A 14,456-nucleotide genomic window follows, 5' to 3' on the forward strand; every position below is an offset into this window, starting at 1 on the left:
GTTCTTTAAATACTTTTAAAATAATTTAAAAAATTAAAATAAAAGTTAAAAATAATTTTTGTTGAAACTGTATCGAAGTTAGCGTTTTATTAAAAACTCATGAATTATCAGATGAGGTGGTAATCAATCGCGGTACCATTCAATTATTGGTTCACGCTACTATTTTGCTGATGAAAGAATGCAATTTGCTCAAAAATTAAAATTATTATGTTTGAGCGGATCAATTTGACATTATGAAATGGATCATTTAATAGAAAATAACCTAATATTTAATTTTAATTTTAAAATAATTCATCTTTTATGTATGTCAAAAACAGAGGATATTAAATCAGATTTATCTAACTTTAGAGCACAACAAACTAAAGATACAAAATCCTTGAAATGTGGATATGTACTAAATATAATTTTTACCCTGTTATATTAAAAATTAATCAACTCATTGAGAGAAAGAATGAAATTTGCTGAGTGTTAATTAGCGATTTTAATGAAAGTTACAGACTACGTAAATATAAAAAAAAAAATATTTAACCAATATTTTTTCGTGGATATTTATATTCATGAGAATAGTTGTAGAGGTTGGGGATAAAAAACATATTTTTATAAATATCTTCGAAACTTTATAATACAAAAAGTACCGTGAAAAATTTTATTTTGTAATGGCAAATTTGGTTGTACAGACTGGTTTTAGAGAAACTAAGTTTGTTAACTGTTTCTCAGAAGAGAGCGATTAAAAATTTACTTACAATTTACTTAAAAATTTATTACAAGCTACAGCATGCAGCCAGTTTCATTCGGCTACCAAATATTTAGAATTACATTCAGAAAAATTTTATTGTGTGATTTAGACAAAGCACGTTCTGAAAATAAGGAAGTACACAAATCTGCAGTTTATAATAATCCTAATAAACTTTCTACAATCGTTTACATCGAAAATGTCCGCTAAATTAATTAAGGCGAAATTAACATAGTGGCCAATATCTTAAAAACCACGGTACTTTGCATAAAGGTATATGTAATTAAATATGTTCCAAATGACCTGTTCTATCATCCCTTGCAAACTTTCTATTGACCCAGCTAACACCCTGTATAACAGCAAAGGGATACAATAAATTTCCAAATCTGATTTTTTTGTAAACTAACCCAAAAATAACATATACCAGGTGGAGACTGTTCGCAGGATTAGTAAAAGGTTCATCGGATACAGTGTTTCTATCAATCGTGACGCTGGAGGCCGCTTAAAAGTCGCGAATAAAGAGCAAGAAAGAGATACAGCCGGCAGGAAGAGGTATACTTAACCTTCTGGGTTAAAGTCAGAGAGGATTGAGCGCGTGTCCCTGATTACGGTGCAAAGACGTGGCTGATCCTGATGCCGCACTCTGGCGGGTCGCCAGTTTTACGGAATGCGGCATGGCCGCGTCTAGGAAGTCTAGTGTTCCTTGTGCTTTCTAGACGAGAAAGCGACCCACGTCCCACGATTCCATGGAATCTTCTCGGAAACCGTTGGCAGATCAGGCAACGAGCGCCTTGAGTTTTTTATTTGCAATTAGACGGATTCATCCGGAACGAACGTCCAATAGATTGAACAAGTATTTGTTGCTCTTACGTTGATCTTCTTGCTGTCTGATCGTTGCAATCTGGTTTTGTAACAAGAAACATGATACATCTGAACGATTTGTAGTCGAAATTGAAGTTAGACAGTATCATTTTGTTGTAATATCTATAATAAATTTATTTTCTTACTTTTCGGCTTCGAAAATGGGGCTGACCCGTGGCTGTGGCTGCAAAATCCACTATATGTATAAATATTTATAATATTTATTATACTTTAAATAATGCAATGTCTATACGATGTACTTATAATACTTATTCTATTTTATATGATACAATATCATATATTTACAGTCGGGGACAAAAATAAGTGGACAGTTACTCGAAATAGGAAAAAATGAAGTTTAATCGAATTAACATAACTATTATGAACTTCAGTTTTATTTACTATATATCCTTATAGTATGTACATTATTTAATGAATAATTGATGTTCATGTTTGTATCTTTCACTAAACAAGCCGTACTTAATAAAATTAATGGCTATCTATCAGGAGACAAAAGTAATTATATTACATCGTGATTCACAAATTAGTGCTTTGATATCATTCTTAAGAAATTATTTCAAAATTCGTTATTTGCCATTGCGGTTGATTAGTCAGAATTGCCAATATTCACGTATAAATCATATTTCCGTAGAACCCAATAATCGATATTATAAATGTTTTTCTCGAAGAAAGGATTTATAGTCCTCAACGTTTGAAAAAACCTTGAAGGTTCTTTAATATCTTCATCTCTAAAAGGAGCAGTGTCCACTTTAGGCCGACCTTCGGCGACTGCATACATTTATTATTTGCAAATCAAAAAAATTGTTCCATACATTATATGCTAACAAGCGAGATAATTAGTTAGCGACCGATCGTATTAAGGCGGATTAAAAATCAAGTTTGGTTTAGGTTCTTCCATGATAAGTCGTGGGATTGTAAAATGGCCATATCTATTATAAGATTTATAGGCCAACGTCGTTAATTCGATAAATTATTGATCCGCTTCTGGAAACCATCGCAGAAGTTCCCTCTCTTCTTTAAGAAATGATTCATGAGTTTCGTTCAACCTTTTGGAACATGTTCATCCCATCGGGGTGTATCTCGTTCAAAGGTTTAGATTACAATTAAGAGAGTAGAAAATAACTTTAATCGGAGCCCCGTTGCACGCGTGAAATCTGCAGGATTTACGAATCCCCTATGTACTGAATTTTGGGAAACGATTAAGATGACCGGATAGCTGGAGTTAATGGTGATTGATGATTACGTTTAGGGCGCTAACTCGGCGGTCGAGGCTAACGAGTCATCTTCTAGCCTTCCGGGGAAAAGCTGAATCACGTAATTGTCAGCTATCATCCACTAAACAATCAAATAATCGGAACTGATTTAATGCGGGATAGCAATTTGATTTCGTTCACAATGAATGCTGAAATTAATAAGAAAAAGTAGATTATTCGTTGGCATAAGAGAATATGGGGAAAAATTAAGTGCTATTTGTTTGTTTTTTACTAGAAAAAGAAGTAGACGATTTTCGATGTTGCTGGAAGTATTAATTCGATCTAATAGAATCAAAAAAGCGTATATTATTTTTTAAGCTATTTTTAAGTTAAAGCGTTATTTAAAGAAAAGCGTTTTTCATTTACATTATTAGTTCGCTGAAAGAAAATCAAATTTTATAATACAAATTTTGGGACTCACAAGTACAGATTTGGAACTGAAAGATATAGGGTTATGACATACGAAAATATAGTTTATATGGAAAAAATAGGGTTTTACGAAAATATGGTTTATACGAGAACATTGGCAATTCTGACTATTCAACCGCAATGGCAAATATCGAATTTTGGAATAATTTCTTAGACATAGGAAACTTAAAGGTGATTAATAATTGCAGTAATAATATATGTGTAAAAATTTTAGTTCAAATATTGCTATGTTCACTAATAATACACATAACTCAAGCTTCATCGCTGTGTTTTAAAATTTTATGAGAAAACCACGCAGCATAACAGGATGGTAAAAATCTATGCATTACTTCTTATTTTTTTGTATAAAAGAAATACTAGGAATTATTTAAAAAGATGTAAATAGATATCAGTAAATGCATCTGTACCATTATGTAACAATAATATTAAATATCATCCAATATATTGATTTCTGCTATAATTATCTGAATATTTTCTTTCAAAAAATGCAAAATTGGATCGATTAATGTATAAAATACGTACAATATTACACACAAAAAACTGAAATTGATTTTCATATTTTCTTTGTGTATCCACAAAAGTACTAGTAACATCAGTTTGTGCCATTTTTGAAACCACCTAATTTTTCGGTACCCAGAAAATATTTTTTAAAATTAGTAACACCTAAGAGTATTGAATACAATTGCACATATAATTAAAATTACAACAAGAAATAATTTGTTATCTTATTTCTTTTCAACAAACTGTACGTATGTACTCGATCCTATCTTTTCCCTAATTATTGATCGAATGGATCGATGTAGATCAGATCAATACTTTAGCAGCGCTCTTGTGTTAATTATGTAATTTGGAGCAATGAAATTGCGTACTCATTATGCTCGCTTACGTCTTCGTTCTGTTTTTTTTTGCAGCAATTTCAATTATGTTTGTTTATATTTTGTAATATACCGCGTATCATAGAATGAAAATACATACTTATTGCATTTAAAAACTGTGTTTTGTTATTCTCGCTCCTGACAATTATGATGCCTGCAAACAATAAAATATTAGTCCCTTATTAATGCACTTAAGGATAAAAAAAAATTGATCCTCTTCAACAAACAAATTGTGTTGGATTAATTTAACTCTCGCTTAAACTAAGTTTTAATGTTTCAAAATTTAGTATTAATAACTTACAACTTCGTTTTTAGTATCGTCCTAATTATGTTTTCGTTTACAAATTAGCATGAATGAACTGTAACTTATACAATAATTTTACTTCTATTATTTACATAAATGCTGTAAAGCACTTCTGACGAAGTAATTTATTGCGAAAAAAATAAGTAAAAAATATAGAACAAAATTTCTTTTTGATTTTCGAGAAAATTGAATCTGAATGTTCTCCAAAATATTTGTAAGGAAACTTCCATACATCAAGAGAAATGATAATTTCAATTAGTTTTTCGTAAATGTAACAATTATTTACCGTTTTGAATCAATGAATATAATTATTAATACCGCTAAAATGTATTATCAATTATTTTTCATTATATTGTTGACATTAATGTAAGTACAGCACGAAGAACTTAATCGAAAGTATGGCGAATGTAGACATCAGTAACATCATAATGGACCGATATTAAGCATTTTGTTGATATCAATAATTATATGCGTTAATTTATAACATCCATTAGCTGCTGAATTAATAAAAGAATTGTTGAAATTGTTATCTTTCTTGTCGTAAGCAAATTTTTTATAAATATTTTAATGAACTTTCAAACTCAATTTTCTCCTCAAAAATATCTCCTCAATATCTCCTATATTGAGGAGATATTTTCTCCTCAATATAACTACTTTCGCGTTGCAGAGATTGCACCGACGAAAGTTCGACTTATGCAGGTAAAATTCCACTTCTAGAAGTAAATTTGAATTACAAAGATAAAATAATACATTTAGACACGTGGCAAATAATTCGAGTTCTGGTAAGCTTCGTGTCGATTTATAGAAGATTTCGCAGCATGTGAAAAAAATTAACTCATTTATTTGTAACATCACAGACAGACTGGTTGCGCACAATACAGTTCAAACGTAATAAACCTAAATCCTGTGTACACATGGAAAAATTTTGAATTCAATACCAATTATAATTTATAGAACTAATTACTGCTAAATCCAAAACCTATCTCAACACTCAAACTTTCTAACCTTAACATTTTACTTATGTGAATATTGCAGTAGTAATGAAGTTAGTTTTGACTGATACAACTGTCAGAAAAATCATAGATTATGGAGTTAACCAAATTTTCGTTTTATAAAGATTTTCCAGTTATACAGTTTCGAGTTACCGAGGTTTAATTGTACAAAAGTACACAAAATGATATATTTAACTAAAGAGAAAATATATATTTTTGTCAAATTTACTTGTTCAATTCGATAATATGAAAAGGAATGCAGATCTAAGCAGTTATCATGAAGACACGATGGAATTCACGTGCTAGTTTATGACATTCAGAAGAAGAACTAGAGTAGCCCGAAGGGCCAGACAGGGGCCCCTATTATACACCTCTATGCCGCCACTTAAAACCCTGGGTCCTGGGTCTAGATTAGGGAATTCAGACATTCGAGTTGGCTGGCCAATAGGGCGCTGCGGTTTTCGATCACCTTTTTTGTCTAGGGCTAAGGCGTAACGTCCCCTTTGATATTTTGCCCCTCGTTAGGTAGTGCGGAACGTCGTTACCGGTGAACAGACCCTGCAAAAAGAACATACCGCGATATAGGAGCAATTCTAAACTGGCAGCGTTACTTGATTAGTTGAAGAAGATCACGAAATTGCTGTTATAAATTGCGTGGCTATTAATACACCAGCCATAACAATTTGAGAAACGTTTCATTGAATAGGGACGATGAAAAAGATGGGTCGAAATTGCTAAGAGTTGAGTCATGATATTATGTTTGAAATCATTCTATGCCTTAATACAGATTTAATGAAAGTTGTACTTTATTGTGTAGCATCGAGCATCTTAGGATTTGCTAGGGAAAATGGCAGTGTAACAAAATGGCGATCCATTGCTTGCTTGTTCAACATTTGAAAGAGGCATTCAAATGTAATTTCTTCAAATTGAATTCTTCAAAAGTGTTCAAATTGTAATTTTGCAGATATTAATATTAAAATAGTTACATTTATACTATTTTCTGTACTTTAATTTAGTAATGTATATGTATAATCACTTTTAATTTATTCATCAGTTTATACAATTTTTAATTAATAAATGCCAATTATTTAATCTTTAAAATCCAGTGTATAACTGAAAAATAATAAGGATACAATAAATACAAAATAAGTTTATATGTAAATCACTTATGAAATCACTTATCACCTAGAAAATCTAAGGTATAAAGTTGTGATACGAGCAATCCCAAATAGATTTCATTATATAAAAATAAATGAAATATATTGGATAGCAATTTTTGTAGTTTTGTTTTCGGAAAATTGTCTAAAAATTTTTAAAAACCTATGAACCATTTGTTTAAAGTAAAACAGATTGTAATATTAATAACTTCCTTATTAATTCAATCATTAAAGAATATTATAAATATAATTGCAATTACCGATACTACTAACATAAATTAATAGTTACTAGGTGCCATTACATATGTTTACTTATGCGTGCGTAAGTATATCAGATACTTATATTTTCAACTATACTCATCAAGTTAATGAATATATTTTAATAGCACTATGGAAAATAATAAATCGTAACATATTTTAACAATATTTATGAAGTTAAAATATGTATTAATTATTGAATGTACGACCTTCTCTAAAAATTTGTTTGTAGCAAATTTGTTATATAATTAAAATATTATACTAATATTCTTAAAGATTCATATGGAAATCTAGGGATTTGGTAGTCAAGAATGTTGAAGGTCTTAGAAATTTCGAAGATTAGGAATTTGAGGATATGAGGATACGTAGATTAGAAATTTGGAGATCTAAGAATTTGAGGATTTTGAAATTTAGGAATCTACAAATACAATATCTAAAGGTTGGTAATCCAGAAGTTTGGGGACCTAAAAATTACGGAAAATACGAATTTGAAGACGTAGGGATTTTATGGATCTGAGGAATTTGGGATCTAGGGATTTAGAAAATTAGAAATTTAGGTATCTAGGGATTTGTGAATTAGAAATTCGAGAGCCTAGGAATCTATTGATTTACAAATTTGAAGATGTACAAATATGGAAATCTAGGAATTTAATGGTCTAGAAATTTGAGGATCAACAAATTTGGAAATTTAGGACTTTGTAAATCTAGGGTTATAAATTCTAAAAAATGTAGAGACCTTGGGATTTATGGATCTAATAACATTAGAGTCTGGAAATTTGTTGGTTTTGGGATTTGTGAATCTAGAAATATGAGTATTCTGGTGTTTAAAAGTTTAGGTAGATAGGAATTGTAATGGGAATTTAACAATTTTACAATCTTACAATTTCGAAAATCGAAAATTAAAAAATTCGATCATCTGAACATCTGAACATCTGAACGTCTGAACGTCTGAAAATTTGAATATCTGAAATTTTGAAAATTTTGAAATGTGAAAATCTAAAAACTATAAATTTAAAAAATTTATAAATCCAATAGTTTAAATATTGTCAAATTTACTTACGTATCCGTCCAAAGGAAGCCTATGTAGCATTCAAATGTACAGTCCGTTGAATACAAGACCGTCAATTTCTACAATAGATCATCATAAAAACGCAACTTCCTTGTTTTCATTGTATGTCCAATAAATCAAATCGTCATAGAGAGTCATACATACAGAATGTTTGCTAACTCTTGGCCATATAACGCGTAGTGATATAAAGTTTGTTGATGTTAATTTCAGCGATCAACGAAGGATTTACGATTGGGTTCATTGATTATACAAAAACATCATCAGCGTTTGATATTACGATATTGTCCATGAATCTCCGCGAGATTCAATAACAGGAGAAAAGCACATCCAGCGTGTGTGAATTTTCTTACAAAGGATTTGCTCAATTAGCGGTGTAAATGGTGGCAATATAATGGAAGCCTACTGTATCCTTTTAACCCTGGGGGAGTTAGAAGATAGACTTTGTCAGCTCGGACTCTCCTAAATTTGTTCCTGACCCGCCGTAATACATCATTCGAAGCTATGCGAAGTTGAATATTAATTGAAATCTTGACGGATTTATGTAGATCGTAAATATTGGAAGTTAATCACACGGTGTTTAACGTTGTATGCGTTAAATTGTCCGATCCTTTTTAATTCCTGAGTTTAAAATTGCATTAAAATGCAAATTAGTGGAAAATCAATTTGATGGAATCGTAGGCAAAGCAATTTAGATAGTTTAAAAGTGGTAGATAATTGTTTTAAGATTACAAGAGTTATTAAAGTTGTATTTAATTAAGAACATTTTCCAGTTTGTTAAAAGAAAAGTGAAGTGAAATTTCGTTAAGTTATTTGCTTTTTATGGTACGTACTAAAACAAAACATTCCCGTACCGCTTCTACTTCTACCAAGTTCAAACAAAACCATACATAGTTATTCTTGTTATTCTAATTAAGTGTAGCATATAGTTACCTACATGTGTAAACTGTAAAAGGTTCAACATAGTTAAAAAATTGAAGTGCTATAAGTTACTACATATTGTTTCGATGAAACTTAAATCTAATACTATTAAGAGAAAAGGGATGCAATTCAACTGATTGAAAACCATTTCGATCATTATTTTAAACATTTTTGATGTATGACACCGTCCGTTACCAAAAATAATCATGCTTTTTTTCATTCTGTACAACTTAACGGACATTTCAATCTAAATCTTCCAACTAAATTTCATACTATGCTTGTTTATTCCACCTTAATTTGATCTTCGACAATATTATCATGTCAGCCGCAATTTTAGTTATCCGCTTCATAAATTTAGGTCTAAAGAAAATAATGGCAATGCGTTTGAAAGTTATAGCAGGGACGACCTAAGCTGATATGCAGATTTACCACCTCTCTACTCGGTGGTGTCGTATGGTGGGAACTGGCACACACGTTCTTTCCCTGCTAAACGTTAACCCTTAGGCGACCAACGCCGAATCACTTTTGACCCATCATTTAACCATACTTATGCGTAGTACAATAATCGATCGTCCTCTAGAATCATATGACGTATACACAAACGCACTAATTGTTGCTTCTCAAGCTTTTAGCACATGTACATACAGCGACATTAATTAATGCTACGGTAATCTATCAATTACTACTCTGTATATTTCCACACAATTAAATTAATTCTTCTTAATGATGTTGTAAATTTGCCTGATTTAAAGTAATTAATTTGTCGCATAACAAATGATATATTGGAAATCAGCAGACAGTGTATAACACTTTACCACTTGCATATTTACCAACTTTTATAGTGCATCTACTTTGCAAAATTGGAAAATTATTTTATGTGATAGTGGGGTACAAGAGACCGTATTATTATACAGTATTTTTATTAAAATATCTTTTAATAAGATCTAGGTATTTGTTCGCACCGAGGATCTTATGCCGTAAAACAGGAAATTGTGGAAATAGAACTTTTTAACAATATATCGTGAATATCTGACTTCTGAAGATGATGCTTCTGAAAATATGATGCTTGAACTTATAACGCATGACGATATAATATTTGACCACGCAATGCTTGGTTGTACAAACATGTGGCGATATATTATTTGGCCATATAAATAGCAACATAATACGTGACCATATATGTATGTATTACTCAATGCCGGTTAGTTATGAAATAAATAAGTAGTTAAATCAAATAAATAAGTAAACGATCAGACTTGCTATGTGTATTTACCGCCTCTATACTCAATGGTGTAGTAGTATACAAATTTATGAGAACAGCTATAATACAGAACAGTGGGCCCTACGGTAATATAACAAACAGAACTCACAATCTTATAAAGCGTCAACTGTGCTGCTTTTATAGTAAACACTCGTGACTTGAAGTTCCTTAAAATAAAAATATAGGAACTGAATAACCAGAAGTTGTTTGGGTTATTAAACATTTTTTACGATTCGCGAGAGGTCAGCTGGCAGTATTCATCAAGGAGCAAGGTGAGTGAAACACGATATATCGATACGAATCCCAGGTCAAACCGTAGGAGGCATATTATTCGGTTAACCGAGGCTCATAGAGCGCACCTCGTAAATTCGACCAACTGGTTGGTCGCATCTTAAATAATCTTGTCAGTTTTGCACAATAATGGCGGCGAACTACATCATTAGTCGTAGCTCTGCATGGGGCGCAAGGTTTCGTTTGAAAATAGTAGTCTGTAAAGTGGCCTGAAAACGGCACTGTCAAAAGATTGCCGATCTTTTTCCAATCTGACTGAGAAAACAGGGTGTCTTTTATGTTATAAGTTGGACCGATCGTTTCAGTATCTGTTAAGGGTCCACAAACGGCACACATGGTAAAACCATGTATTTTTACACCGACCTTTTTCGAATGGCTTTGATTCGTTCGTCTAACATGGATGACAGTGATTGAAGGGACACTTTGATAGGACATTTCTGATGGAAAAAAGGGGATCTTTTTGTATTCATGTCTGTCTTGTTTAAATTCTTTTCGATATACAGGGTGTTTTATACGTTTCGACCATCATAAATACAATTTGCAAAGGTGATTTTATCATTTGATACTTATACATTCTCTAATCGTTAAGGTTTTATCAAATAAATTCTCTAAGTTATTATATTCGATCACTTCAGATAGACTACACCAAGTTTCGCCAAGTTTAAAGTTTATTTTCTGAAAAGTTTAGAACTTGAAATATGTTTTTTACATACTTTGTCTTTCAATATTTTTACTCAAAGCTCCACTCCGCTTTGATAGCTTCAATAACATATTGCTTGAATTAAAATGTAAAAAGGGTACAGTTCTTAATATGCATTTCATTAAAGCTCATTATGAAAAGTATAAATAATTTTTGAGGTTATCCACACAGATGAGTTATATACCGTTTTTTGAATGTAAATAATGTTTTCTCAAAACTATGGTCGAGAAGATTAAATTTAAGAACAAACAAGTTATCAAATTAAGTTATCTAGTAATTTATTTAGAATTAATTTTGTAATATTTTTTTAATTTAATATTATATTATCTAATTTCGACTACATTTGACAAAGTTAAAACTTCTTGTAAAAGCTCTTGTAGAAGCTGCAAATAGTTTATTTAAAGTAATATTTTAAATTGTTTCACGACTCAGAGCAGACATGTCACAGTAAAGAGTTATAATATCAATATAATCATGTCCCAAGGTGTTTAGTTTAAGGTTTCAAGTACAGTTATAATTTCAAGTGCCCCAATATATTTGAAATATCAATTTTAGTGAGGACCAAAATATAAGGATCAACCTGTACAAGAAGGCATAATGGAAGGGCTAGCTGAAGATGAACCGCTATGGTTGAAAATAGGCCAGCGAATCGTTAAATTGGCTATTGCGTGAGTTCGTTAGAGATTCGACAAAAGAAGAGGATAGAGATGAGTCTGGTAGATATAAGCAATCCGGGCGAACCTATACATCACTGTGGTGACCAATTAGAAGCGGCGTTTTTTCGTTTCGCAAACGGCGCGGCAGAGGTGGTCGTCTAACGAAAAGAACTACCGAAAACAAGGAAGAAGTCTCGGGGAAAAAGAAGCCGAGACGAATTCTATTGTACTGGAACAAAGGAGAAACGTAGCGATCTCGTTTCAATCAGTACATCGATCGAGGAATATATGTGTGAGATCGATGATTCGAATCGCCGCAATTGATAGTGGTAGAGCTCAAAAGAATTTTTTTGTTTTTTTTTTCTTGAGTGATGTATTGAATATCGATCCTTAATGGTCGATAACGTGATATGCTATTATGCCATGTTATTAACGACGAATTGAACAGGTAATTAGATTTCATATTGTCTTTAATTCAAAGCACATTGATGTTCGGATATATGACCACCACTCGCTACCATGCATAGCCATATACCCGGAGAGGTGGATTTTCAGAGAATTGATCGATGTTTTCTAATTCTAATTATTTTTGTACAATTTCTATTTAAAAATTGTTCAAATAATATAACTGTAAGAAATTCCAGTTAGTTTCCACGCTTAGGTTAAATTGAAATAAAATATTTAAAAAATGTCTATTTAAAAACTCAAAATAGAGCGTTACTTTTTTTTTAATGTTATTTTAATAACGAAACAGTTTTTTATTGTCAATTTTCTTCTTCTTCTTCTTCGTAAGTGTTTAACGTCGCGTCGACTGCATGGTTATTGGCGACGGCTGTATGCTTGGGTACTATATTTTGTTGTAGATGTTGGTTTCTTTCAGGAAGTTTATGGTGTTTCTTATGTGGTCTTTGGCTGTGAGGGCTGTATCTGGCTTTAATTTATATTTTTGTCTTTGAGGTTCGGTTTTTCTGCATTGGTACAGAAAGTGGTCTACTGTGAGAGTTTCGGTGGGGCAGTATTTGCAATAGGGTTGGTCAGCTTTTTTTATTAGGTATTCATGCGTTATCCTGGTATGACCTAACCTTAGTCGAGACATTACAGATTTTTTTTTCCTGTTTAAATTGCAGGTTGAGATTTGTTGGTAGAAATCTCGAATTATGTTGTGTATTTTTGTTGTTTTTGTTGTGGTCCAGATTTTATTCCAGTCTTCTTTTATCATTTTTTTAATGTGGTTTGTAAGGTCTTGACATGGAATCGGAAAGGTTGTTTCGGTTGATGATAAGGTTGCTGCTTCTTTTGCTGCTGCATCAGCTTCTTCATTTCCCGTTATTCCTTGGTGTGAGGGAATCCAAATGATATTTATATCAGTGTTGCAATTTTGGTATAATTCTGTGTATGCTTTCTGTATTTTCGTTATGATTTTATGAGTATTGCTGCTGATTGGAGTATCTAGGGCCTTTATAACACTAATTGAGTCTGAGAAAATGGCAACGTTTTTAAGATTATTGATGCTGGCGTATTTCAAGGCTCCAAATATTGCGTATGCCTCTGCGGTAAAAATAGATGCAGTTTAGGGGAGACACTGTTTTATTGTTGTATTTTCGGTGACAATGCTGTATCCTGTTCCTGACTCGGATTTGGAACCGTCATGTCAGTGTAAATTTGATTATAGTGAAAGAAATTGTTTTTTATATCAAGGAATTTGGTTTTGTGTGTAGATTGGTCTATTTGTGCTTTTGGTAGATCCTCTAGGTCCAGATTAGTAGGTGGTGTCTTGATAATCCAGGGTGCTATTTTACTATGTTTATGTTCGATGGTAGGAGTCCATTCAACAGGGGGTTTCAAGATTTTGTTTAGTCTGATGCGGAAAGGTGATGGGAGCTTTGGTTTTTTGGAGTATAATTCGCTGATTTTGTCGGAAAAGATGTAGCTAAAGGTCGGGTTGTTCGGTGTAGTAAAGATTTTTGAGGCATATTTAAGTGTTAAGTATTTCTTTCTTTGGTCTAGAGTCATTTCATTGGCCTCGAATAGGATGCTAGTTATTGGGCAAGTGTAGTATAAGCCTGTGGATATTCTCAGTGCCGTATGGTGAACTTGATCGATTATTTTTAGAGTTCCTTTTTTTGCTGAATTATAGATGGTTGAGCCATAGTCAATTTTTGCTCGTATTAATGCTCGGTATGTTTGTAGTAGTATTTCCTGATTGGCTCCCCAACTACTATTGGCTAGTACTTTAATTATGTTTAGTCTTTTCATGCAAGAGTCTCTTATGTGTCGCATATGTGGGACCCATGTCAGTTTTTTGTCGAATTTGAGACCTGATTTGTTAGACCATTCCTGAAGATGGTTTATGGATGTTTGTAGAAGGTTGTATAATGTATTTAAGTTTTTACCGTGGCAGATTATTATAAGGTCGTCAGCGTAAAGGTAAAATTTTATTGGAGGTTTTAGATTTTTTATAATGTCGTTGATTCCAATTAGAAAGAGAGTAACACTTATGACAGATCCTTGAGGAACTCCGTTCTGTATTTTTGTGGAATTTGATGTTGTTCCATTTATTCTGACTTGAATTGATCTATCTGTGAGAAAATTCACTATAAAGGCTAGCATTTATTGTCAATTTTGTTTCATCTAATTTGTTTTGTATTTTTTCACTTTCTATAGTTATGCTTATCGTA

General features: G+C 32.0%; 1 long non-coding RNA gene across 1 annotated transcript in view; it reads right to left on the minus strand.

The window, feature by feature from the left end:
• Positions 1 to 613: 613 nt before the first annotated feature.
• The window catches only part of LOC105663690 (uncharacterized), a 122,983-nt gene continuing 109,140 nt past the window's right edge, over positions 614 to 14,456 (minus strand). The window contains exons 2-4 of the long non-coding RNA XR_013037878.1: positions 1,741 to 1,790; positions 1,604 to 1,634; positions 614 to 1,523 (exon numbers count right to left, since the gene is read on the minus strand). This is a non-coding gene — a long non-coding RNA (uncharacterized LOC105663690). The remainder of the gene's footprint in view (positions 1,524 to 1,603; positions 1,635 to 1,740; positions 1,791 to 14,456) is intronic.

The sequence above is a fragment of the Megachile rotundata genome, chromosome 4, assembly GCF_050947335.1.
Source record: "Megachile rotundata isolate GNS110a chromosome 4, iyMegRotu1, whole genome shotgun sequence".
Lineage (NCBI taxonomy): Eukaryota > Metazoa > Arthropoda > Insecta > Hymenoptera > Megachilidae > Megachile > Megachile rotundata.